The 27,502-nt window shown below is 44.9% G+C and overlaps 1 long non-coding RNA gene across 1 annotated transcript; it reads right to left on the reverse strand.

The window, feature by feature from the left end:
* Positions 1-19,017: 19,017 nt before the first annotated feature.
* On the reverse strand, positions 19,018-26,032 carry LOC127484645 (uncharacterized). Its single transcript, XR_016226560.1, has 3 exons — positions 25,559-26,032; positions 24,568-24,693; positions 19,018-19,575 (listed from the first exon to the last, which is right to left on the reverse strand). It is a non-coding gene; the product is annotated as an uncharacterized LOC127484645 (long non-coding RNA).
* Between the last annotated feature and the right edge of the window lie 1,470 nt (positions 26,033-27,502).

Consider the following 27,502-nt stretch of genomic DNA (forward strand, 5'->3'; position numbering starts at 1 on the left):
TAAGTTTTTAAGCTGTTTATTTAGTGAGAGAAATGCATGGGAGAGTGAGGGCTTTAAGGGAGAAAGGAAAGTCTGGAAATTAAGCTGGGACCATACGGAGCAGAGAGCAGGTCGAGAGCCACGTGCAGCAAGCATTTGGTTAAGAGCAGCTACTGCTACTAGCAGCTTATCACGGGCGGCCAAGCGAAGGCAGAGAGCGTGGGTGGCCCGAAGGCACAGGGCAAAAGGGCGACAAAGGTCCATAATGGAAAAAAAAAGGACAGCAAGAAGAAAAAGGGCTGGGCCCACCTGTTTCAGGCTTCTTATCCACTTCACAAGGAGAATGGTCACGAAGCCCAAATGGGGTCAGGCAAGAGGGTAAGATCACACAGGGGCGTGGTGAAGGCATGGTCTTCCAGCTCACAAATCTAATCAATTTTATCCTATCTGCCTGCCTACATCAGAGCCAGGACTTGAACCCATGACTCCTATATGGTATATGGAAATCCCAGTGACAGATCAACTGCTGTGCCAGATGCTTGGCCTGTGATGCCCTTTTAATAAGTGCAATCAGAATCGATCTACAGACCCCAAATATAGAAAATTGGGCAGAGTAGAACAGCTCTGAGTGTCATAAAGGCAGGAGGGTAGGACCCCTACATCCTGCTTCTCCTTCTTCCTGGGGGCTGGGGGTATGCTCTGAGGTGTGGCGCTGAACCCCAGGGTGAGCACATTTGCTGAATAAATCATTCAGTAGCTCCTATAAAGGGAAGCAGTGAACCCCTAAAAACCAGCAAGCCAGGGTCTCCAGACCAACCTCGTTTTCCTGTCCATACGCTAGTCATGAAGCACTATAGCAGAATTCATCTGGATTTGAGCAACACACTTGGAGACGCCTCTCACCGTAACCTTACAAACCAAGTGAGGGTTCTAGAAGGGTGCCACTAGATGATGCAAAACTGTTAAGCCCATCCCTGCGGGATTTTGGTTACAGGTTAATCAAATCTGCCAAAATTTCTAGTGGCCTGCAAAAAGGCTCTTTTCTCATTAGCTCCCTTTGGCCTTTCAGTAAATAATGCTAACAGTTAGCATAGTAACAATAGTTATCCTTACTACATGTTACAATGCTAAGCACTTCGGGCCGGCGCCGCGGCTCACTAGGCTAATCCTCCGCCTAGCGGCGTCGGCACACCGGGTTCTAGTCCCGGTCGGGGCGCCGGATTCTGTCCCGGTTGCCCCTCTTCCAGGCCAGCCCTCTGCTGTGGCCCAGGAGTGCAGTGGAGGATGGCCCAGGTGCTTGGGCCCTGCACCCCATGGGAGACCAGGAAAAGCACCTGGCTCCTGGCTCCTGCCATCGGATCAGCGCGGTGCGCCGGCCGCAGCGCGCCGGCCGTGGCGGCCATTGGAGGGTGAACCAACGGCAAAGGAAGACCTTTCTCTCTGTCTCTCTCTCTCACTGTCCACTCTGCCTGTCAAAAAAAAAAAAAAAAAAAAACACAATGCTAAGCACTTCATATAAAATACTGTAAAGTAGGTATTATTTTTATCAGTACCTTATAAATGAGAAAACCAATGCTCAAAATGGGCAATTAGCTTGCTCTGTGTCACATAACCAGCAAGCAGGGGAACTAGGACTTAAATCTCATCGACTCCAAAAATGTTGCTAATGGAGAAATGAGGACATCGGTGACTCTTTTATGAAGCGTTCAGAGATAGGTAATACGTCAGCTAATAAGATCACTATCCAAAAGAGCTACCCTCCAGCATGAGACCAAAATTTAAAATGTAGACTGTAGACTTTAAATGGAACAGAGAACACAAGTTCTAAAAAAAAAAAAAAAAAAAACAAAAAAAAAAAAAACCACACACACACACACAAGCAATAGGGGGAAAACACAGCTACACTAATACAGGATGGGAGAGACAGGCCCTAACCACAGCACAGGTGGAAAAGTCGGCACTTTCCATTACAAAGGCTGAATAGATGGTGAAATATGACTGCCAGCAATTTTAGCATGAACTTGGGCCATAGTATTAGATGTAGAAGGTCTGAAACAAGGGAAGGCCCTGGCCTGCTGGGTCTGCTTTTGTAAGACCCTGTCTGCAGGGGTCTGTGCTGGTATCATATTTTAAGAGGGATGGTGATGGGGGCCGGCGCTGTGGTGCAGCAGGTTAAAGCCCTGGCCTGAAGCGCCAGCATCCCATAAGGGTCCTGGTTCTAGCCCCGGCTGCTCCTCTTCCAATCCAGCTCTCTGCTATGGCCTGGGATAGTGGTAGAGGATGGTCCAAGTCCTTGGGCCCCTGCACCCTTGTTGAGGGACAAAGAGGAAGCTCCTGGCTCCTGGTTTCAGATCGGTACAGCTCCGGCCGTTTCGGCCATCTGGGGAGTGAACCAGTGGATGAAAGACCTCTCTGTCTAACTCTTCTGTAACTCGTCTTTCAAATAAATAAAATAAATCTTTAAAAAAAAAAAAAAAGACAGAGGGATGGTGATGCAAGAAACTCAGTCATGCTGGAGAATACGTAGAAAGGACCTGGGAACACTTAGCTGGAAATGAGAAGACAGTAGGAATGTAAGGTCATTTCTCAAACTGTCTTGCAATAGAAGTGTACTTGTCTAGCAGAGAGAAGCGGCCTCTGGGGACACTATGGCTTTGTGTGTCTTCAACATTGATGACCAGTAGGAGCTCCAGGACCTGACCAGCAAAGGCAGCTGCCAACACGAAGCTTCCAAACTAGTCCTTGGAGAGTTTCAGCTAAAGATGGCAAGAACTGGTCCACAGCTTAACCTGCCAATGATTAAGTGTGCCCTCTCCAAAACAGAATCAAAACAAATATTAAAAAAAATCCAAAACTCTCTGATCGATGTGCACACAAGCTTCACTGGGTACAACCAATCAAATTAAAGTACAGTGTCTTGCCAGACACTTCAGAAAGGCCTTAGAACAAAATCCAGGCAGCCAGGAAATGAGTGGGTAAATTGTAGGGTAAAGGAAGCTGTCACGACGCTCAGTGCTAGATGACAGTGGGAAGATGCCTACCATGTTCTGAGGGGAAAACTGCAGAATTTTACCCCAATTATTCTTCAGCACAAAGGCGGTAGGCAGAGTGTCTCAGCAAGTAAGACTCCGGGGACTATACAAAGGGGCCTCCAAAAGTTCATGGAAAATCTAATTAAATGATGCTTATTTTGGTGTAAAAAAATGTTGAAACCCAGGCATATCAGAATTATTAAAAATGCTCATAGAAACTGTGTATCTTAAAAAATACATGGATTTCATTTTTTTGCACCAAAATAAACATCATGTAATTACATTTCCCAAAAGCTTTTTAAAAAACAAACTTATCTTCAGCTCCATTAATTAATTATGTATGTATTTATTTATTTATTTATTAGAGAGAGAGAGAGAGAAACAGATGTATTGATAGAGAACTTCCATCCATGGTATATTCCCTAAATGCCCACAATAGCAAGAGCTGGGCCAGGCCTGAAGCCAGGAGCTAGGAACTCAATCCAGTTCAATTAACTGAGCCGTCACCACTGCCTGTCACAGTCTGCATTAACTGAAAGCTGGAATTAGGAGCCAGCACTGGGAATCAAACCCAAGTATCCACAGTGTGGCCTGGGCATCTTAACTGCTGGGCTAAAGTCCCTAAATTTTTTGAAGTAGCCTTGTACTGTGGGCCCTTACTGAATGAATCATGTTGATAAAGTTGAAACACAGGCAACTTGGAGATCACTCAAAATAAACAAATATAAAAAAATGAAATCCAGGGAATCAGGGAATCAGAAATTACCATTGAATCCATATCATTGGGATTTATGCTATGGAAGTGAATTTATCAAAGTCGGGTAAGTTTAAGAAGGGAATTGGGAGCAAATTATGAAGGTATATTAGGAAGTCAAAATGTCTTATCTAAAATTGAAATAGTTGTTTAAAAACACTCCAACCTATTGAAATTTTGAAAATGTTTTAATTTACTCTCTTTTTATTTGAAAGGCAGGAAGACATATACACACAGAGAGAAACAGAAGCACACAGAGAGAGGGAGAAATATTCTATGCCCTGGTTTATACCCTACATCTCCCTAACAACCAGGGCTGGGCCAGGCAAAAGTCAGAAGCTCAGAATTCAATTGGGGATTTAATCAGGGTCTCCCTGATGGGTGACAGGGATCCAAGTACTTGAGCAATCATCTGCTTGCCTCTCAGGGTGTATATTAGCAGGAAGCTAGAATTGGAAATGGAGTTGGGACTTGAATCAAGGCACTCCAATATAGGATGCCAGTATCCCAAGTGGATTCTTAACTGCTACACCAAAGGCCTACCTGTAAGTGTTTTTTTTTTTTTTAAATAATCTTTTCTACTTAATTGTAAGGGTTTATTTTTAAAGGGAATACTATCTTTGAGTTATCAGGATATATTATCCGAAGTTTGGCATTTTCCCCGTTTTTCACTTTAGTTTCCTTTTAAGAGGGATCAAGTTTAATAGTTTGTTAGAATGGTATGTAGGACATGGTGGATAATTTAACATCTCTTCCAACCTGGGTTTATTATGTCCTCCTGTTGTCTGGGGGCTGGAATGATCCAATCGTATCTCTAGATTCCCTCGTAGCTCATATTCCAGAGGACACAGGTGCCACCCACCAGCTGAGACTTGAACTGAGCTGAGTGGAAGAAGGCAAGGAGATGAAAAAGGAGGCCCCTGTGGTGGAGCTCAGCCAGCCACCGTGCGGCTCTGGAGCCCACAGTTCTGGTGGGACTTCCTGTCTCCTGGTTTCCTGGAACTACCCCGGAAAAAGCAGCTCCTTGGGCCCAGATCACACCAGAGGGATCTATTTCCTGTGCATTTTGAAACATACTACCACACAGCAGGGCACTTCAGAAAGTTCCTGGGAAAACAGGATTGAAAGATAAGTTTATTTTGAGGCAAAAAAATGATTGAAATCCATATTTAAGAGGGGTCTTCAAAAAGTTCACAGAAATGTCTATTTGGAAAAAAAAAACCTATGTATTCAAAATTTTTGCACCAAAATAAATTTATCTTTTAACTCCATTTTCCCATAAACTTTCTGCAGTACCCTCATGTGGTGGCTTAAAACAGTAGAAATGTGAGGTAAGATGTCTGTGTCTCATATTGGAGTACCTGTGTTGGGGTCCCACCTCCCGCTCCTGACTCCAGCTGCCTGCTGGCCCAGGTCCTGCCACCCACATGAGAGACCTGGATTGATTTGCTAACTCCCAGTTTCAGGCCCAGCTCAGGCCCAGCCCAGCTTCAGCTGTTGTAGGCATTTGCAGAGTGAACCGGACGTTGAGAGCACTCTCTGTCTCTTGCCCTCTATTTTTTGCCTCTCAAAAAATTAAATAAATTTTTAAAATGAAAAAATGGAAATGTATTTCCTTACTCCCATAGAGGCCAGACTGAGTATCACTGGGCTGAAATCAAGGTGTCAGCAGGGCCAGACAGAGAGGCTCTAGGGAAAACCCGTTCCTTACCTCTTCCACCTTCCATCCCTTGCTTTGTGGCTACCTCACTCTGACCTCTGCCTTCATCTTCCTTCACTTGTCTTACAGGGATACATATGATTGCTCTTAGGGCCCGCTCTGATAATCTGGGATAATCCTGACTCAGGAGCCTCCACTTCAGTCACACCTGCAAACAGCTTCTGCACAAGTCCAGGTTCTAGGAATATCTCCTGAGGACACGCCTATCTTTGGAGGCCCATTTTCAGCCCACCGTAAGTGGCATCATCCTGGAGCCTGAACTTGGGACAGTAGCCTCTACTTCTCCAGATAGATTCCTGCTGTGGTGGGGGAGATACTGCCTGGAGCACCAGTTGTTCTGGGCGTCATTCCTAAGAGCCAAAGCCTGAAGCCTCCTCCAGCCCTTCCGTGATTGGATTTGCGCCCAACGCCCTGTCTGCCTGAACCATGAGAGTGTCTCTGTTATGTGCAACTCAATCCTACATCCACCGATATGATCACCTGTTGACACCATTTTTTACATTTCTCTTTCTACATTTGTATCTGCATAACTTGGCTAGAACTTTGCTGTATAACAGGTACAGAGAATAAAACACTCTTCTTGCTTTGTGGGAACAGTTGCTGTGGTGGGTGCAACACAAGGAAGTGGGGGTTGGGATCTAAATTTTACTACAGTCTGTTAGAATTAATGCAATGAAGTAAGGAGTTCAGGTACATTCTCTGTCCCTTGGGTTTCCTCTCCTCCCTGATCCTCGTTTTGTGACATCCTGGTGGTGTCAATGTCGAGGGAGGACAAAGTCCTCAGGTCTATGCTTAATCCTCCAAGCATCATTGATCTCTGCTGGGAACTGGCTGCCCTAGGCTGTTTCCTGGCTGGTGGGTGGCTCACAAGACACTTGACCCTAGAGCTTACGGTCCTGGTCATCTACCTCTGAACTGGCAGATCCGCACATTCAGCCTTCTGCCTACCCATAGAAGCAACTCCTCTGTATCTCTGCTCTCAGACACACAGGAGCTTCTGGGTCCCCTAAAAGTGACTCACAAGCCATGGGAGAGTGAAGAGCATCGTCTCAGGCTGTACTATCTACCTACCTGGGCCCTGTCAGCACTGCTGCAGCATATTGGAGGTGGGGGAAAGCAGGTGGGTCCTGGTGAGAATCTCCTTGCAGTACTGTGGGAAAGCCCTTGAGGTCTTGGCCCCTCCTTAGCTCTCTGGATGCTCTGATCCTCTGTGCCCAACCTGGGTCTGAGGGAGCTGAAAACCAGAACCTGTCTCAGCGCTCCTTTTGCACAATTTCTGGGGCCAGAGTGAGTCGGCTGCGGGGTTTCCCACCTCATCCGCGGCTTGTCCTCTTCTGACACGCACTTCCTGGAGTGGCCAGCCCCAGGGCATTCTCAGGTGGGGAGGGAGGCCCAAGCTATCGTAGGGAAGAAACTCTGGCCAGAGTCCTTCTGATTTAGTTCTGGTGTTACAGGAAAGATAATAGAGACTGAGAATTGTCTCTCTCGTTCTCTCTCAACTCATGAATATTTTCTTGTTTGAAATCAAGGGGTCAAAGAACTCAGAAATCAATGTTCCCTATTCCAGGCAATACTTTCCGAACCCAGACAAAAAAAAAAAAAAACCTTGTAACTCCATAACTCAACCCTGACGGTGCAAGGTTCCTGGGGAACCAATTAAGAAGAAAATTAGAATGGATCAGTTTAATGCCTAAGATTATCTGTTACCTTCTATATTAAGAGAAGTCTGCAACGATATTAATGAAACATTAATCGTGGTTATTTTTGGATTCAGGCAACTGAGGTGGATTACTTTATTCCTTGCATTTTTGGTGACTTCTTGAATTTTTAAAAGTAATCATTAGTCTGATTTTAAAAAATCCTCAATAACTTGGCTTGAGTCTTTTGTTTCTGCAGCTCATTTCCCACCCCCTACCCATTTCAAGAACTGATATCTTGTAGACTTCCCATAATTCCACATTCACCCATTCATTAATGTACCAGCATTTACTGTGCTCCAGGTCATATGTTAGGTATTAAGGACAGAAATGAATAAATGCCATATTTGCCTTTTAGGAAACCACAATTTAGTGGAAAATACTAAGGATACAACTCCAGCACATTCTGATGAGTACGATTATGTGATTTTATGACTTTGCACATCATAAAGGATTGAGTCAACTTTGCAACCCTACTTTCTTACACATCTGTCTTTGAGCCAGGCCATAGCATCGGTGTGGGGGACAAAAACACATTTCCTTGGGAGAGTTTTGCATCAGGAGGCCCTCGGGACTCCCAAGCTTGCGAGTCAAATTTCCCCTGAAGACTGTGAGACAGACTATACCGGCTGGGACCCTCCTGACCTTCGACCTCTACCTGCAGGAAGCAAGAGCTGTTCTAAGAAATGAGAAGTGACAGATTCTATATCACAGATCAAACAAACCACAGGTGACAGGACGGGCAGCTGCACAAAGCCTGGCCTGGGAGGAAGTGACTAAGGCTTGGAGTCCGAGTCTCTCTGTACTTTTCCTCACAGGGGGACTCTCTTCCAACCTGGTTTCTACACTGAGCTGACTCACTGGCTTCTTCCTCCTACAGTGTCAAGACTTGCCTGTATTCCAACTGCACTGCTGAACGAATGGGGAGATAGCTTGTTCAAGGTAGACTGCTGAAAACTTTTTTTTTCATTTTTCATTTCTATTTCTAGACATGTCACTGACTTGCTGAGTCATAGTTGGCAAGCTCAACACTCTCTTTTCCCCTTGTGTTCCATCTGGATAATATAGTTTATGAAAAGCTCTAAGGCATTTTATTTCGAAAAAGGTATACTCATAAAAATGATAGTTGTATTTACCAAAAAGCTTTGGCCTATACATAGCTCAATTAAAACATTATCTTACTGCAATAAAAATATTTTGGTCTAATGTTTTCTTCACTGAGATGAAAGCTCCTTGAAAATGAGGACTATTTGTTTCCATCTTTCTGTTCCCAACACTCACTGTGGTCAGGTTTAATGAAACCAAATATTCTCTACTTGTTCCTTGAATGCAATAGGATATCTGTGCATGTTGGCAAACAGCCTAGAACTGTCATAAAGTTTTGTAGGGGCATTGGGCATCTTTTGGGGGACAAGTGTATGGCTTTCATCTTATATTCAAAGGTATGATTCAAAAAATTGCTTAAAATCCTAAATAATATGATGAGAGTTTAGCCTAGTGGTTAAGACATCTGCATCTTACATCAGAGTGCCTGGGTTCAATTCTTTGCTCCAGATCCTGGCCCCAGCTTCCTGTTAACGCAGACCCTAGGAGATGGTAGTGATGGCTCAAGAAATTGGGTTCCTGCCACTCACATAGGAGATCTGGATTGAATTCCTTTCTCTGGGCTTTGGCCAAGTTCAGCTCCAGCCTTTTGTGGGTATTTGAGGAGTGAACCAATGAACGGGAGTGCCCTTTCTCTCTCCTCCCCAACCCCTGCATTTCAAAAAAAAAAAAAAAAAGTTTTTTAAACCATAAAGGATTTAAAGCCATAAAGGATTTAATGATTTATTTATTTATTTGAAAGGCAGAGTTAGAGAGAGAGATAAAGAGAGAGAGAGAGAGACACGTTCTATCTGCTGGCTCAATCTGCAAGTGGCCGCAATGGCTGAGGCTGAGCCAGGAGCTTCTTCCGGATCTCCCACGCGGGTGCAGGGGCCCAAGGACTTGGGCTGTGTTTCACTGCTTTCCCAGGAACATTAGCAGGGAGCTGGAATGGAAGTGGAGCAGCTGGGATTTGAACTGGAGCTCATATGGGATGCTGGCACTGCAGGCAACAGCTCTACCTGCTACGGCACAGCGCTGGCCCCAAGAATATATTCATTGAAGGAATGATTGAAGAACCATGACTCTTCTTTCTAAACTTAAACTACTTATTCTGGTCACCTCTCAGAAATACCAGAGTTCTGGAGGAGCCTACACAATTTCACAGTGTCCGCGTTGTCTTTGAGACATCAAATTCAACAGGAAGAAAGAAAAAGAGAAGGAGAAGTTGAGCATTATGACTGGTGTACTGACACTGAAGCAGGAAAGAGCCAAGCGATAGGAAGACTAGCATTTAATATTATGTGCTTGCCCTAGCCAAATGGCTATATGCCTGGATTATGTACTTTAACTAGATAACTATTGTAAAGCCCTTAGTACTCACAGTATTGTACAAAGGAGAAAACACTGAATAAATACTTGATGGTGCTAAGAAAGAAGCTAGATAAAATAAAAATAAGATAGTTACTGTAAAGATATTACCACAAAAGCTCTGCTAAAACTTTATTTTGCCAAAAATATGTTAAGAATATTTTTGGACTTGAGTTATAAATGTGATTTCTAAATTGATACTCTTTTAATGTTTTTAAAAAATCAGATGAAGTGTAGAGACAAACTAAAACTGTATCAACATTTCTAATTTTGTATAGCTTTATTTGTGACTTTTAAAAAAATCTGCTTCTCCTCAGGAAAGCTAAACCTAAACTTGGATCTATTTTTGTTTTGTTCAAACTTCCATTTTGTGCTGAGCACAGGGCTTTACTTCCATTGGTGCATCAGAAATATTGGTGATAAACATGAATAAGAATAACCAGTTACAAGCAAGTTGTCAAATCTCTCACAAGTGAGATTGTCCCACTCTCAGAGATGTAGCTTATTTCTGCAGCAGGGTGCGTGATGGACCACATTAAGTTCAGAGCTAGGCTCTAGACTGCACGTGTGATATGGAGAGAGATGTGTTACACCTGCTTCCTGGTTTAGAGATATGAGAAAGTCAACTGGACTGCAAAATTTAAAGTCTATATTTGTTTAATCTTACAGAATTTCACTTTTAAATTTTCTTGACTTTTTAGAAACTTTGAGAGCCAGAGAGAGTGTGTGTACACTCCCCTTTAGTGGTTCACCCCTCAAATGCCCACAACAACCAGGACTGAGTCAGGACCAGAGCCAAAAGCCAGAGCACAGTGCAGCTCTCCTACAGGGGTGGCAGACGCGCCGTCACTGGAATCACTGCTGCCTCCCAGCAACTGCACCAGCAGGAAGCTGGAGTCAGGAGCCAACGCTGGGAATGAAACCCAGGCACTTCGAGGTAGGCTGTGGGCACTGTAACCACCAAACTAGCTAATACCTAGTCCCTAGCCTTAGCTTTTAAAAACAATTTATTTATTTGTTTGAAAGTGAGAGTTACAAAGAGAGAGGAAGAGACAGAGAGAAAGAGAGAGAGAGAGAGAGAGAGAGAGAGAGAGAGAGAGAGAGATCTTTCATCCACTGATTTACTCTCCAAATGGCTGCAACGGCTGGGGTTGGGCCAGGATAAAGCCAGGAGCCAGGAGCTTCTTCCAGGTCTTCCACGTGGGTGCAAGGGCCCAAGCACTCGGGCCATTTCCCACTGCTTTCCCAGGCCATAACAGAGAGCTGGACCAGAAGTAGAACAGCTGGGACTCAAACTGGTGCCTATATGGGATGCCAGCGCTGCAGGTGGAGGCTTTACCCACTACACCACAACACCAGCCCCAACCTTAATTTTTTTAAAAGGAGAGAAGGGAGGAAGGGAGGGCCCCTTTCTTTTTTAAAGATTATTTATTTGAAAGAGTTGCAGAGAGAAGAGGCAGAGACAGAAAGAGGTTCCAGCTGCTGATTCACTCCCTAGATGGCCACATGGCCAGGGCTGGGCCAGGCCAAAGTCAGGGGCTAGAAATTTTTTCCAGGTTATCCCATGTGGGAGAATTTGGCCCATCTTCCACTTTTCCCAGACCATTAGCAGGGAACTGAATTGGAAATGGAGCAGCCGGGACACAAACCAATGCCCACACAGGATGCCAGCATTGCAGGCAGCACCTTTACCCTCTACGCCACAATGCTGGCCCACGTTATTATTTTTAAATAAATCAAATTTTTAAAAAACACATGAAAAACATGTAGCCTAATGAATTACTATATGACTAACATTTTTACAACCAAGACCAAAGTCAAAAAACAAAACTTGGTCAGCAGTCCAAGAGTTCTTCCATGTATCCTGTTCCAATTACAGACCCCTCCCTCCTCCTTCGTCCTCACAACCCAAGAAGCCATTATCCTGATTTTATAGCAGTGGTTCTCATAGTGTAGTCTCTGGACCAGAAATTTCATTTCAAAATGCAAATGCTTGGCCCTCATCACAGACCTGTAAGTCAGCAACTCTTTGGGCAAAGCCTAGCAGTCTGTGTTTTAAGAAATCCTCCAGGTGACTCTGGTGCGTGTCTAAAGTCTGAGAACCGTCATTTTATAGTAATCACTTCCTTGTGTTTCTTTGTTGTTTGATGACCAAAGCATGTGCCCCTAAGCACTGTAGCTTACTTTTGCCCATTTAAACAATTGGATATGTCATTTAAATCTCTTCACATGGAGGTTTCCCCTCCAACCTCTTCCTTTCTCTGCATTTTATGTGTTCAGGCCTCCAGGTTGTTCAGCTGTGTGGTTCCCCACAGCCTGGACTCTGCCGATTGCTTTCTCATGCTGCAGCTCGACACCATTTCCTGCATGGTGGCAGCTGGATCTGGAGGCTTTGTTGGACTTCACGTTGACCTTATTGGCAAGACTCGGTGCCGTTCTGTTCTTTGATCAGGAGGACACGATGCCTGCTTGTCTCTGATGATGTTTGAAGCTGTGATAATGCCTAGATCCCTTAATTCATTAGGGATGACAAAATGATATTTTAGTTCCATCATTTCTGTTTCATGTATTCGCTGGAATAGTTTATAAAGAGCTATTCCCCTTCCTCTACCAATCTGGTGGTATAATTTGGATTAAAAAAAAAAAAGTCCAGGAATTGCTCAATTCTTTCCCACTTCTTACTAGTTTTCAAGATAATAAATTAGTTCATCTCTAAATGTGACCAATTGTATATTTTGAATTTTTACTTATTTATTTTCACTTTACTTGAAAGGCGGCGGAAGACAGGGGTTTTCTATATGCTTGTTTCCTCTCCAAATGCCCACAACAGCCAGTGCTGGCCCAGGTTAAAGCCAGGAGGTTGAAACTCCATCTGGATCTCCTGTGTGGATGGCAGGGACTCAAACCTGAGCCGTTATCTACTGCCTCCCAGGATACGCATTAGCAGGAAGCTGGATCAGAAATGCAGCAGCCACGACTCAAACCAGGCTCTCCACAATATGGAATGCAGGTGTCCCAAACATCCACCCTACTTTTTAAATGCCATTAAGGACTCATGGATTTAAACATATTTGATAGCATTTCAGCACACTGCAGTTATTATCGTTATTGAATCTCAAATCATTTGATGATGGGCTAACGGGTGCCACTTCACATTGGTCTCTGAATCTTTTTCAGGGGATTATCCAGAATGCAGAATAATAACAAGTTCCCGGTTCATGTTGCACATTTCCTACCCTACATCACTTCATCAAGAAGCCCTGGCTTCCTTTAGAGGGGAATCATATTTGAAGGCCAAATCTAAGTCCTAGCAGAGTCCATTGGGACTGTGTGGGATGTTGTTTTAGGCTTATTCAGTGGGTAATGTTAAGTGTGTGTGCGTTCAAGTAGTGTGTAACAAATTGCCTCAGAAGGTGATTCCTGAAAATGACGATAAACATTGGTTATCTTAGAGACGGCCTTGTGATGCAGGGAGTTAAGCTTCCCCTTGCAATGCCAGCAATCCGAGAGTGCTGCTCTGAGTCTCGGCTGCTCCAGCTCCCATCCAGCTTTGTATTAAGCCATCTGGGAAGCAGCAGAGAATGGCCCAAGTACTTGGGAGACCAGGATGGAGTTGCTGCCTCCTGGCTTTGGCCTGGCACAGCCCTGGCTGTTTGTAGGCATTTGGAAAATGAATCAGAAGATGAAAGATTTCTCCTTCTCCCTCTCCCTCTCTCTCTCCCTCTCCCTCTCTGTCTTTCCCTCTCCCTCCCTCTCTGCTTCCCTCCCTCCCTCCCTCCCTCCCTCTCTCTCTCTCCCTCTTTCAAGCAAATAAATAAACATTTTTTAAAAATTTATTATTTCAGTTTCTGTAGTCAGGAATCTTGGCTGCATATCTCTTGTGGGGTTTCAGTCAAAGACTTGGCTGGACTGAAAAATTCACTTGCAAGGTGGCATCTTCTAGACCTGGTGGTTGGTGCTGGGCTCAGCTGGTAATGACATGGCATCTGGCTTCCATGTCAAGTGTGAATCAGCTGATGGAAGATCTCCCTCTTTCTCTCTCTGCCTTTCAAGTAGGTGAAAATAAATAAATTAATTAATTAAATTTTTAAAAGAATGTAGTCATTGCATACTGTATTCTTCCACTGTTCCCCCGCCTTTAAGATGTCCATACTTTTGTTAATCCTTCCATCAGTTAAAGTTACACATTACCTCTCCCCCTGCTCTTATGATAATTGGGAAAACATTTTTTAAAAAAGATTTATTTATTTAGTTGAAAGTCAGAGTAAAGAGAGAGAGAGGGAGAGACACAGAGAAAGAGATCTTCCATCTGCTGGTTCACTCCTCATATGGCCACAATGGCCAGTGCTGGGCCAGGCCAAAACCAAGAGCCAGGAGCTTCTTAGGGGTCTCCCACTTGGGTGGCAGGAACCCAAACACCTGGGTCATCTTTCACTGCTTTCCCAGGTGCATTAGCAGGGAGCTGGATTGGAAGTGGAGCATACCGGTCCCAGTCAGGAAAACTTAAACTGATTTTGTTGTGGACTTTAATATTTGAGGAAAGATCTGAAATATAGATGGCAATCCAGTCTGATTAGTTACACTGCTCCCAGTAAAATGTGACAGACCTATGACCTCTAAACATTCAGTCCCACATGTGACCTCAAAGCCCAAACTAGATGACCCAGAGTTGTTCTGACGGCTCAGCAGGTGGAAGACTGACCTGTGCCCATCTTAACCGTGCAAGGGTAACTCATATCTGGGGGCCCAGAGCAGGGGTGCAAAATCCATGTGAATGTTTTGGGTAAAACAGAAGATTCTAAGTCGTTTCCTTCCATGACCCACAGATATCAGGAGGGTGTTAGGGATAGAGGAAGAGTGTAGCTCAACTCTTCCACTCTGAGATATATTTTAACAGAAATTTGAGAAGCATTATCTTTATATAACTCAGGTATAAAGGAGAATTCTCCAGCCTTTTGAAGATAATTTAAATAACAATATTTGAAGGTGCATCAAGACGCTGGTGCAGCAGAGCAATTATCCCATAAGCAGAATCTTTCATCTAGATCTGTGTCTTCCCACCCCTTTCCTCTTCATAGCCGTGGAGGTTCCCTGATCCAACATGGTACCGTAAATCAGTTAAGAAACTCACATTCGTGAAAAGACCCCCAGATTCTTAAGATTAGGGTTATCTGTGAGAAAATTCAAGTGAGCTTTCTGATAATTCACCCTTGGAGGAATATGTGAAAAATCAGGAAGGCACCCTTTGACCTCCGATGGCCTTCTTCTCTCGTTTCCTTGATCTTCACCGTGAGACGAGAGCTGCTGGCCCTGAGCGTGCTGCTGCGCTGCTTCCATGTGCTCGTGAGGCTGCAGTGGGGACCACGGGGACTCCTGGTGGTGGGGCACAACTGCCCAGGCGGAGAAACCCCATTCAGTGCAACCTCGTCCATTCTTGGTGCAGAGTCCATCATGCCCCTCAGACTGGAGGAGGAGGAGGAGGAGGAGGAGGAGGAGGAGGAGAAAAAAAGGCAAATGGGCTTCTGGCTTTGGCTCTGGGCTATACTCTTCCCACTCAAACCAAACACCTCCCACCTGCCAAGGGAAAAAATCTGGTGTTAAAATATAATCAGACTTGTAAAACAGAACATGGGGTGATTATTTTAATTACAAGGAGAATTTTCATTTTCCAAGAAGAGCATTTGCCAATAGATTCCTTTAAATAACCAATTCCCTTGGCATGTTTCAAGGAGATGTGATTGACAACGACATGACGCATACGGAGCTTTTTTGGAAATGCATCCCGTACGTGTCATTGGGGTGGCCTTGCTGGATAAGGACAACGGAGATCCAGATGAACCAAGGTTGCATTAAAATAGAATTTCTAGAATCAAAGTAAGAAGAAATCTTCTTTGAACACCCAATGTCTGACTCAAGTGTTATGAAACTGGGCCGAGCCCTTGTCCTCTCCTCTCCAAACCAACACTTCGTTTGGTTTGATTTGGCCTGCAGCTGCAGCCGCTTGCAGGGGTTAAGCAGATAAACCCTGGAGGTCAACTTCCTGGTCTTACAATTTTGTGACCTTAGGGATGTTATGTACCTTCTCTGAGCCTCTGTTTTCCTATCTGGGAAATGGATTGATGTGAGCATTCAATGAGGTAACATATTAAATGTGAAAATATATGCCAGACTCAATCTGCTTGCCACATACTTGATTATTAACTACAGTTAGTACCTGTTAGATGAGCAGGATGTCATTCTTTAGGCCCAGGAAAAGGAGGACAGATGTCTTGTTCTATTCTAATTGCATGATCCCTGAACCAGGAGAGCTTCTAATTAGCACTGAGAGGATAATTCTGCATGAACTAACTAAACTCCAAACTGTTATTTTCCACCAATATCCCCTTCAATTGCAAATGATCAATATCAGACAACTGAGCCAGCTCATCAGTTTCTGCAGGGTGTGCAAAGGGCAACTGACTCTTCCAAGGGACGCCATGGAGGCGTTTGTTAATTAAAATCAGAAGATCTGTGAGTGACGTATCAAGGTTCTCTATGATTAGAACAATTAGAAACAATTGTTTAAGACTGTTTTTTTTAATGTCCTCATTAAAATTATTTCAGCCATAACTTATAGCAGTGGCTCTCAAAGTAAGATCCCTGGGTCAGCAGCATCAGCCTCAACTAGGAACTTGTTGGACATAGAAATTCCTAGACCCACTTTAGACTTTTTACAACACAGGAATCTGGGCCAAGCATTTGGCCTGGCAGTTCTGATGCCAGTTGGGATGCCTATATTCCATGTCAACGTGCCCGGCTTTGAGTCCCAGCTCCATTCCTGATTCCAGTTTCCTGCTAATGCAAACCCTGGGAGGCTGTGGTGATGGTTCAAGTAGCTGGGTCCCCTTTACCCACATGGGAGACCTGAGTTTATTAGTTCCCTGGTCTTGTCTTGGCTGTTGCAGGCATTTGAGGGGTAGGCCAGTAGATGTAAGCTCTGTCTCTAATACATACAAAATTAGTAATTATTATTATTTTTTGACAGGCAGAGTGGACAGTGAGAGAGAGACAGAGAGAAAGATCTTCCTTTGCCGTTGGTTCACCTTCCAATGGCCACCGCGGCCAGCGCGCTGCAGCTGGCGCACCGCGCTGATCCGATGGCAGCAGCCAGGTACTTATCCTGGTCTCCCATGGGGTGCAGGGCCCAAGGACTTGGGCCATCCTCCACTGCACTCCCTGGCCACAGCAGAGAGCTGGCCTGGAAGAGGGGCAACTGGGATAGAATCCGGCGCCCCGACCGGGACTAGAACCCAGTGTGCCGGCGCCGCAAGGCGGAGGATTATCCTGGTGAGCTGAGGCGCCGGCCAGTAATTAATTTTTTAAAAATTTATTTATTTATTTGAAGAGTTACAGAGAGGCAGAGGCAAAGAGAGAGAAAAAGGTCTTCTGTCCGCTGGTTTAATCCCCAGATGGCTGCAACAGCCGGAGCTGAGCCAACTGAAGCCAGGATCTAGGGGGTTCCTCCGGGTCTCCCACGTGGGTGCAGAGGCCCAAGGACTGCTTTCCCAGACCATAGCAGAGAGCTGGATCGGAAATGGAGCAGCCAGGACTTGAACCAGCTCTCATCTGCAATGCCTTCACTCAGGCGACAGCTTTAGCCGCTATGCCACAGTGCCAGCCCCTAATAAATAATTTTTTAAAAAACCCACAGCAATCCGTGGCTTAATAAGCCCTCTGGGCTGGTATCTGTCTGGAGAATGAGTGGTGCATAGATCCGCGGATCCCACTGCGCACCGGCCCCTCTGCTCCTGACAGAAGTCATTAATGAAGCTCAGCTCCTCTCCCGCTGAGTCCGGATGAAATCTCAGCAGGCTTTCAGCACAGTGCTGGGAGTCACTGCTGATCAGTCAGAGGCGGCATGTCTGGGCAGGGCTCAGTGCTCAGAGTTCTCAATGAAGTATGTATTCAGTTGCTTCAATTTCTTGTGGATTTCTCGTGGAGGAACATGATGGTCCTATCTAAAGAGATTAAGAGGCTTGCAGAGCAATAACAAAATAAGTCGGATTTCTGAACCTTCATAGCCAAGTCTCCCTCCTGACATATGCACGCCCAGGCCCACTGTGTATGAGGTTCCCTGCAACGAGCAACCCGTCAGAGACTGCAGTGAAGCCTCTTGCCGTGGAGCTCAACCTTGACATAATTGCTGTTCAGATTCTCTCAGACCAAGATAAGTGCCTGGTCGCGACAGTATGAAAGACACATACCGTCTACGCACTTATCTACTCCTAGTTATTCTACTATGCTACCTTTTGCACAAAGGGAGATCACAAAAATTTACATACTATGAACTGATGAACTTCAACCCCCTCTGGGCTATTCCTGCTTCCCACCCAAAATCGTATCTTTTGAAAAAAAAATGGCTTTTAATAAGATATAGACAATATGTCAGTTACAGAAGAAAATGGAATATAAAAAGTTCGCCAAATTGCAGGGATGTACACACATGAGGACTCTAGAAGAATATGGTTCTTAGACCCAAACATTCTTAGCTCTGATTCCTGGCAGGTTAATCACTTCTCAGTATCAGGGCAGGTGTTGGGGCACAGCAGGATAAGCCGTCTCTTGGGATGCCTGCATCTCTCACCATAGTGCCACTTTGAGCCCCAGCTGCTATGTTTCCGATCCAGCTCCCTCCTAACGCACCTGGGAAGCAACAAACGATGGGTTGTGTACTTGAGTTCCTGGCTCCTAGTTTCAGCCTGGCCCAACCCTGGCTGATGCAGCCAGCTGGGGAGTGAACCAGAGGGAACATGGGTCTCTCCCTTTCTCTCCCTCTCTTCTTCTCTATCATTCTCCCTTTCAAAGAAATAAATCTTCAAATGATTCATATTATCTGAGTAAAAGAAAGCATATATTGATACTCTTCAGATGAGGATGTTTCTTGGATATAGATACCAAGATTCAGACACGATGTTAGCATATTTATTCCCTTGTTATTCTAAAAATGTTCTCCTCTCAGTTCTTTTATCTGAACCCTCAGTCATCAATATTCGGTAGAGACTGAACAGAGAGCAGCAGACCAACCCAACATCAGATTTATCTTCCTTTGTCACTGCCTGTTTGTTGCTGTGGTTCATTATTCAATGTATGAAAATCCCAATAGTTTCTTTTTTAAAAAATAGAACTTCATTTATCTTTGACCATAGTTCCTAATACAGAGAAGTTAACTTGCTACAAATCTTTACTGAAGGAGATACTTCTTTAATGGCATTTCTGATAATGGCCATTGAGGTCAGTAATAGCAGTTGACACCCCAGGAATTTAAATATTCAAGGCAATTCAACAGGAATTTACTTTGTAATGTATTATGTGTCATAAGCTGTGGGCTATGCTTCAAGACATGCTGAGTTCCCAGCTGGAAGAGAACTTGAGCTAAATCATTCAGGACCACAACCCAATCCAGTCCCAAGTCCAAAATCAAGAAGAATGATACTGAAATATAGAAGGGAATGTTTTTAGATTTATTTATTTGAAAGAGTTTCAGAGAATGAGGGAGAGACACAGAGAGAGAAATCTTCCATCCACTGGTTTACTCCCCAGTCACAAGCCAAAGCCAGGAGCCAGGAGCTGCTTCTGGGTGTCCCATGTGGGTGCAGGGGCCCTAGCACTTAGGCTGCCCTCTGCTGCTTTTCCCAGAGCATTGGCAGGGAGCTGGATCAGAAGTGGAGCAGCAGGGACTTGAACCAGCACCCATATGTGATGCTGGCATCACAAGCAGCAGCTTTACTCGCTATGCCACAATGTTGGCTCCAATTACAGTCATTCTTGGGTGTCAAGATCAGGGAGCCATTCAGACTGCGGCAAGTTACAGCTGGCTGTGTGATCCAGAGATGGAGACTTGGAGAAAGCAGGTGAACGGATGGCTTCTCTTCATGAATGGACTTCAGTTCTAGTGGAAATCTGGAATGAGGAGAGGGAGGGAGGCTGTGGTGAGATGCATTTGTTGCTGCCCAAAGACTGACTTCATCCCCAAGCAAATTGGGCTGTTAGCTGCAGAGCTGCAGGGGAGCTTCCGGCTCCACCACGCAGGCACCGTTAGGTGTTCACGCCAGCAGCCAGCACCGCTTTCTTCCTTCTTCGCTGTCCTGTTCTTTGCTGTCCTGGGCAGCATGGGCCCAGCCATGGGCGATGTGCTGGGTAAGGACTAAGCTAGCCCAGCAGTCCTAGTCCATGAATTCTTAGCTTCTCTTGTAGGAAGAGAGCTATGTGTAGTGGGAGCCATGTGACTCCCTGGAGCCAATGGGAGAGAGGGGGAGATTTGCTGGAGATGCTTTGGGGAAAACTTGTTCTTCTTTTCTGTGAAAGGCACAGAACTGGCACAGCCCTTTTCCCCTTCTTACCTTGCCTGCAACCATGTAACCAACTGGAAAAGGCCAGGTGAATCTGAGATACCACTAAACCAATGCCAAGAGACTGCTGCTGTGTGAGAGTTATAACCTCCTTTTTGTTGAAGCCATCACCAGTTACATTCCTAACTAATAACCCCACTCACTATGGAGATGGGAATCCTAACACTGTCACTTCAAGGACTGGAGCAGAACACTGAACTGGTGAGCATTGCCAGGGACTGAAAGCCACGGGAAAGTGGGTGGCAGTGATCCGGCTTCAGGACCTGATGATTTCAGTCAGGAGAGCAGATCTGGACGTGGCCAGATCATGTCCCAGTTGAGATGTTTGCCCTAGCTCAGAAGATCGTGTTTTAAGGCAGATACTAAGACTAGCCTCGGGTCATTAAGGCATTGGAAAACTATCATAGAATAAACGGTTGAAGAGAATCCTAGAAACAAGATTGTGGATACAGGGAAAATATCCCTACATTAAGCAAAGGACTCTGTGTACTTCATCTTCAGTTTCCATGAGTTCTAGACAGTCTTAACTGGACCCAATTCATGTTCTAGGCCCTATTAACTATATTATTTTGACAAAGCTATCAAACCTCACTACCTTTCAATTTCCTCTTCATTAAAATAGGGACGATAATAGAGATATGTGTGAAAAATACAGGGAATAATCCATGGATGCAATACGTATTCAACAAATGCTATTTTTATTCTTCTAAGCAGTAGTGTCTATGGACTCTGGAATTAAAATACCTGGATTCAAATCTGGTATTCCCCAATCACTTGCAGAGAACCTTGATTGTCAGTTTCCTTGTTGTAATGTGTGGGTGATAATAGCACAATTTCTCAAAGGATGATCATGAGAACTAGATAAAGAAGAGCACACAAAGCCTTGGGCACAGTTACATACTCAATAAGTATTGGTTGTTATGTATTAGCAGTACCCTAAGTAATAGAAAAGATGTATAGAACTTACTTCTTGTCCTCAAATGCTTACTAGTTTCTAACAACAGTTGAGAGAACGAAATAATGATATACATAGAAGAGGAGATCAGGGAGGGAAATTATCAGCTAAGGTTGGAAAGGTTAGAGTAAATAGCACAGAGGAAGCTGAATTTGAGGTGGGCCTTACATGACAGAACAGGGATACTGAGGAATGGAAAGAAGACAAGAGATTGTCATTATCTTCCATCTTCTGGAGACTGATCCACACATGTTACAAATTCTTCCTTCTCCTAGCCTCATCTCCTTAGAGTACGCTGAATAATTTAATAATGTGATTTAGGAAAATACAACACGAGGGGCCAGCATTGTGGCACAGTGCATTAAGATGCTGCCTGTGACACCAGCATCATATATGGATGCCAGTTCAAGTCCTGACTGATCTGCTTCCAATCCAGCTCCCTGCTAGTGCACCTGAGAAAGTAGTAGAAGATAGCCCAAGTGCTTAGATCCTAGCCACCCACATTAGAGACCTGGATGGAGTTCCAGGCTGCTGGCTTTGGTGTGGCCATGTCTTGGCTATTGTTGTCACTTGGGAGGTGAACCGATAAATGGATGATCTCTCTCTCTCTCTCTCTAACCCTGCCTTTCAAGTAATTAACAAATCTTTAAAAAAAATACAACACTAGAAATTGTTTAGGCCTCATTTCCTAATTGCTCACCCATACAATTGTAATAATACTTTAAAGGTCATTTGTGCAATGCATGGTTCAAATCAAACCTAAACCAAGAAATATATAAGAATGAAAAGTCAAAGAATGCAGGGACAGGTGCCAAGAACTACTAGGCATTTGATTCTGGCTATAAATGATGTCGAACAATGATGACAACAGAGATGTATGTAGCATGCAGGTGCTGGGCTGTTGTTTATTTTCTGTGACATATAGATTCTTCTTTTGGAAAGAAATTTATTGAGGGTTCTTTGAAGCAAACAAAGAAATTTCTATTTCTAGAAAAAGAAATACTGGCCTTAAAGGCTTCAGAAAAGGACTCAAGACTTCTAATTTTCCTGTTCCTGTGTTCCTAATATTATCTCCTAATATTCTCCAAACATAGTACTTGGTCAGTCTCTTCAAGGTCTCCTTAATGTGTGTTGCTCCCATGGTGGGCTCATTTCCAGGCAATGACTACCATAATGGAGGTGCTCAAAAACACTGGCTGGAATCACAGCCATGTCTTTGACATCTCTGTTTACCCAAAGCTCACATACCTTACATGAGGCTTTTCTTACCATCTGAGTCATCATCATTCTCTCTCTTCTCTAAACAACAGTGTTTGTTGTTGGCATCACTGCTGGGAACACCATGTACTTTCCAACTATGGATGTCCTAAGGCCACTCCTCCAGTCCCCACGTCCTTCTGTGTGTTCCTTTCCCTTTTCCTGTTCCAGGAGAGTGCTACCGTTTGGACATTAGCTTTGGTGTCCTACAAGGGCCCAATATGTTAAAGGTGTGGCCTAAGGGTGCTGCTCTTAGGAGAGGGTGGGGGCTTGATCCAATTATGCTTTTTAGGGGGTGGGCCTACCGGGAGACCCTTAGGTCATCAGGGGTTGTCTCCTGAAAGGGTTGGTTATACAAACCGGAGCCAGCCCAGTTGCTCTGCTTCCTGGCTCACCGTATGATCCTTCCTCTGCACTTGCTCCTCTTCCTGCTGTCTGCAGCAGACATCAGACCAAAGAGGTCACCCAGTCTTGGACTGTGAACCTCCTGTTTTGACTCCATGAAAAAAAAATAACTTCTCAAATCACACTGAATTTGTTAAAAACTAATTAAAAATTAAAATAAAGAATTACTTTCCTCTTTCATAAATTGCTTCTCTTGGGTATTTGTTATCATGATGAAAGGCTAAGACACAGGCAGACAGAGCAACATGGGTAAAGCCCAGAGACCCAGGAGAACAAGGCATTCAGGAAAAGGACTGCGGGTCAGTGATTTTAATGACCATGACCTTTGGAAAACCTCCCTACAAGGCAGAAGCAAACCCAGTTTCTCCACAGCCAAAATCTCTTTACCACATTTTTGCTTCATGAGCACGGTAGCCTACCACAGTATGACCATATTCTCTGAGACTCTTGCTAGAAATCTCAAATGTTAAACAACCATTACACACCCGTGTGTTAAGCTAAGCAGCTTCATGCCTAACAGCTCTGCTGGAGGGTAAGGCAACGCCCTGGCTGGAAGGCTGCCAAACTAGAAACAACATTTTTCCTTTTTCTCCCTGGAAGGTGAATATGAATGCTCTGTCTTTCCTTTATGATCCTAACACTGTGTTACAGGAGTGAGGCTTCTCTGATTTGTGACTGACAGACTTGCCATGGAGATAAGTGGCCTAGCCGCTTGCCTTGCGGACGTGAACTGAAGCCATTTGGAATATGTCCCACAATCACTAAGCATGACTACAATTTCTTCTTCGCATGCACAAGAGCCACTCCCCAAAGAAGTCATCACTGCCACTTATTCCCTGTAACACTTGAAGCTTCAGCTCCACATCACAGTTCAGTTGTGTGCCAGGTGTTGTGACTCAAATAGACATTTGAATTACGAGCAAATGGAGATCATTAGTGAATATTTTTTTCTCTTTTTCATTTACATTTCTTTCCTAAAAGTTATTCTGGGCTTCATTAATGTGTTGTTTTAGAGAATCTCCAGAAGATTGTGAATAAGAACAATAAAACATTTTTGCTTCTGCTCCAGCCAGTGAACTTCTTAGTGTGTTAACTTTCCTCCATATTCCGAGTCTTACACAGAGCCTGCTCCATACTGCATGCTCTACGAGTGCTGGATGAATAAAGTTTGTGATAGGTTGCAGGTGGCCACACAGTCTGTACCACATAGGCTGCTGAGGTAACTGCTTGACCAATAGGAAATGGCAAAAAAGATGTTGTGCTCCTTTCTGATCCCAGCTCTCAAGAGACTGGATGCTTCCACCTTCTCAGAACACTCTCCCGGCAAGCCCTGCCCTCAACACCCAGCTACCCTAAGACAAGTTCCCTGGAGAAGCCAACTGATGGTCCTAGCAAAGGTCAGCTTTCTGTCCATCCCTGCCAAAGTTCAGAGGAATCAGTGAAGCCTCCAGGTTATCAGGTCAGAATTGCCTGACACACAAAATCATGGGGTAGACTCAAATGGCAGTGGCTTTAAGCCCCTAAAGTTTTAGAGTAAGTTGTGGCCGGCGCTGCGCCTCAGTAGGCTAATCCTCCACCTGCGGCGCTGGCACACCGGGTTCTAGTCCTGGTCGGGGCACCGGATTCTGTCTCTGTTGCTCCTCTTCCAGTCCAGCTCTCTGCTGTGGCCCAGGAGTGCAGTGGAGGATGGCCCAAGTGCTTGGGCCCTGCACCCCATGGGAGACCAGGAGAAGCACCTGGCTCCTGGCTTCGGATCAGCATGGTGCGTCGGCTGCAGCAGCCATTGGAGGGTGAACCAACGGAAAAGGAAGACCTCTCTCTCTCTCTCTCTCTCTCTCTCACTGTCCACTCTGCCTGTCCAAGAAAAAAAAATAAAGTTGTGACACAGTAATAAATAGGACAAATCATGAAGGGAGCTTTAAGTACACTGTTCAGCATCCCAGGGATCAACTTGCGTACTTGTGGTTATGTGAGTGAGTCAAGCAAGAAGAGTTGTGCTGATTGAGTCAGCTGGTGATGGCCAGAAGGTGTGGTTTCTCATTCCGTGTGCTCCTGGGAAACAGAGACAGTAGACCCAGACCAAGCTCAGGACGAGGAGGTTTTAATCAGGATTGGACCTAGTAGCATGTACAGCCCACAGCCCATGAGGCCTGGTAATTCTTTCTTCAGCTGATTTGGAAGAGTTAACCATTGAGTATAATGAACATTTCTAGGTGGAAATTAGATAGAGGACCCGAAGACTTAACGGTGATAATGGAGTGAAAATCACAGGGTTAAATAGCCACAAAGACAGAAGGCAGGTGCATTTTCTTTCTCATCCTGATGGTAGGGACAGAAAAATATGGTTGCAAAAAATCAGAAATATTTGAGATGAAGAATAAGGGGCATACGAACATGTGTTCTTGGCATTTCTGAGTCAAGGGACTGGAAGGCATATTATCAGCTCTCTTTGTTTTATGCTGCTATGGCTGATTAATTTATAAAGAAAAGAAGTTTATTTAGCTTATAGCTCTGCAGCCTGGGAAGTCCAAGAGCATGCCACTGCCACGTGCTTGGTTTCAGGGAGGGCCTTCCTGCTGTATCACCACTTACCCGGCAGAGCAGGGGTGCCAGCTGGAGTCTCGTCCTCTTCTTACAGAGCCAGCTATGCACTCGTGGGGCTTCCCCATCTAATCCCAGTCACCTCCTAAAGGCCCCGCTTCAGAATACCCTTAACATAGTAGTGTTGGGTTACCATGAACTTTTGGGGAGACATTTGAACTGTAGCACTAATATTTTAAATTTTTCTGAAAACAAAGGAAAGGAATAATTGAAGAATAAAATAATGACAAGATAATGATTTAATATGAAAATCTTTGACTGGAGTATTAAGAAACTTCAATTTTAGTCCCAATATCTGGCAACTAATTTGACTTACTCTTAACTGTTTTCTTGTTGTAAAATGATACCACTCCACTTCCTTCATGGAAATTACGTGGGTTGAATTGCAGGAGAGGAGATGAAAAGAGGCTTAGAAAGAAAAATAATACACAATTTCTAAATAATAACAACTCTTGAGAGGTTCAGAACAGAAAATCTTCCTTTTCAAACGTGTAAATTCTTTTTTTTCCAATTAAGGTAAAGAAATCAGTCTCTTTTTATTATAAAAATGCTAATTATCACAATTATGTGAAAATTAACTGCAGTTAAATAGTGAAAGGTGAGTAAATGACCCAGCAAGATACAAACAGCAACACTGTCTGAGAGGAATTCAACATCTACAGTGAGTCTGTTGCGTCTTAGGCTGGTACAGTCCCATAGAAACACATGGGATGTGAGGGGGCTGGCGTTATGGCTTAGCAGGTAAGGGCGCTGCCTGCAAAATCCCGTAAGGGAACCGGTCCGTGTTCCAGCTGCCCCACTTCCTATCCAGCTCCCTGCTAATGTGCCTGGGAAAGCAGCAGGTAATGGCCTAAGTGTTTGGGTCCCTGCACACGTGTGGGAGACCTAAAAGAAGCTCCTGGCTCCTGGCTTTGGCCTGGCCCAGTGCTGGCTGTTGCGACCGATTGGTGAATGACCCAGCAGATGGGAGATAGTGCTCTTGCTCTCGCTCTGTAACTCTTTCAGAATAAATAACTAAATCTTTTAAAAAGATGAAACACATGGATGTGAGATGGAGGCCATACCAGCTGGTGAGGGAGTTGAGGGTACAAAGGAATCCCCAAGAGTAGCAATGGTAAATTTAAGACCCCAATGGCACTGGCAGGGAGCAGCTATCCTGGGCCATCAGAAGGGACCTAAGGGTCCAGCTGAGATGACCAGGACAACACCAAGAGCCTAGAATTCATTCTGGGTGGGTATCAGGGACCCAGGTGTTTGAGCCATCACCTGCTGCCTCCCGGAATGTGCATTAGCAGGAAGCTGGATTGGAAGCAGAGCTGAGACACAAACCATGGGATGAAGATATCCCAAGTAGTGTCTTAACCAATGCACCAGATACCAACCCCGCATCAACTTCTTGAAGTCCCAACATATGTAAGAATTTCAAACATTTTTGTACCCACACAAACTTAATTCTATTTTCCACAAACTTTTTTTTTTTTTTTTGACAGGCAGAGTGGACAGTGAGAGAGAGAGACAGAGAGAAAGGTCTTCCTTTGCCGTTGGTTCACCCTCCAATGGCCGCCGCGGCCAGCACGCTGCGGCCGGCGCACCGCGCTGATCCGATGGCAGGAGCCAGGAGCCAGGTGCTTTTCCTGGTCTCCCATGGGGTGCAGGGCCCAAGCACCTGGGCCATCCTCCACTGCACTCCCTGGCCACAGCAGAGAGCTGGCCTGGAAGAGGGGCAACCAGGACAGAATCCGGCGCCCCAACCGGGACTAGAACCCGGTGTGCCGGCGCCGCTAGGCGGAGGATTAGCCTAGTGAGCCGCGGCGCCGGCCCACAAACTTTTAAGAAGTGTCTCATTTAATCCTCAAAATAACTATGTGTTTTTAAAAACCTATTATTTTACCACAACTGCCCACAACAACTGGGGCTGGGCCAAGTCAAAGCCAAGAACTCAGAACTCAACAGGGTCTCCCTCATGTGTGGCAGGGACCCCAGTACTTAAGCCATCGTCCACTGCCTCCAGGGGTATTGGCAGGAAGCTGGACTGGAAGTGGAGGAAGGACTCAGTCCCAGGTGCTCTGATACAGGATGCAGGCATCCCAAGCAGCTTAGTGCCACAATACCTGCCCCCAAATCCATCATTATTATTGCTATTGCTTTAAAGTCAGAAATTGAGGCTGAGAGGTTAGAATAACATTTTCCAAAGTTGCTTTGCTCCTGAGCCTGGAGGTGGGGATGGCACTTGAGGCCCTGGCTGGCTGACTTCTTCATA

The sequence above is a fragment of the Oryctolagus cuniculus genome, chromosome 20 (genome assembly GCF_051225735.1).
Source record: "Oryctolagus cuniculus isolate XC-2025 breed Fujian yellow rabbit chromosome 20, ASM5122573v1, whole genome shotgun sequence".
NCBI classification, from domain to species: Eukaryota; Metazoa; Chordata; class Mammalia; order Lagomorpha; family Leporidae; genus Oryctolagus; species Oryctolagus cuniculus.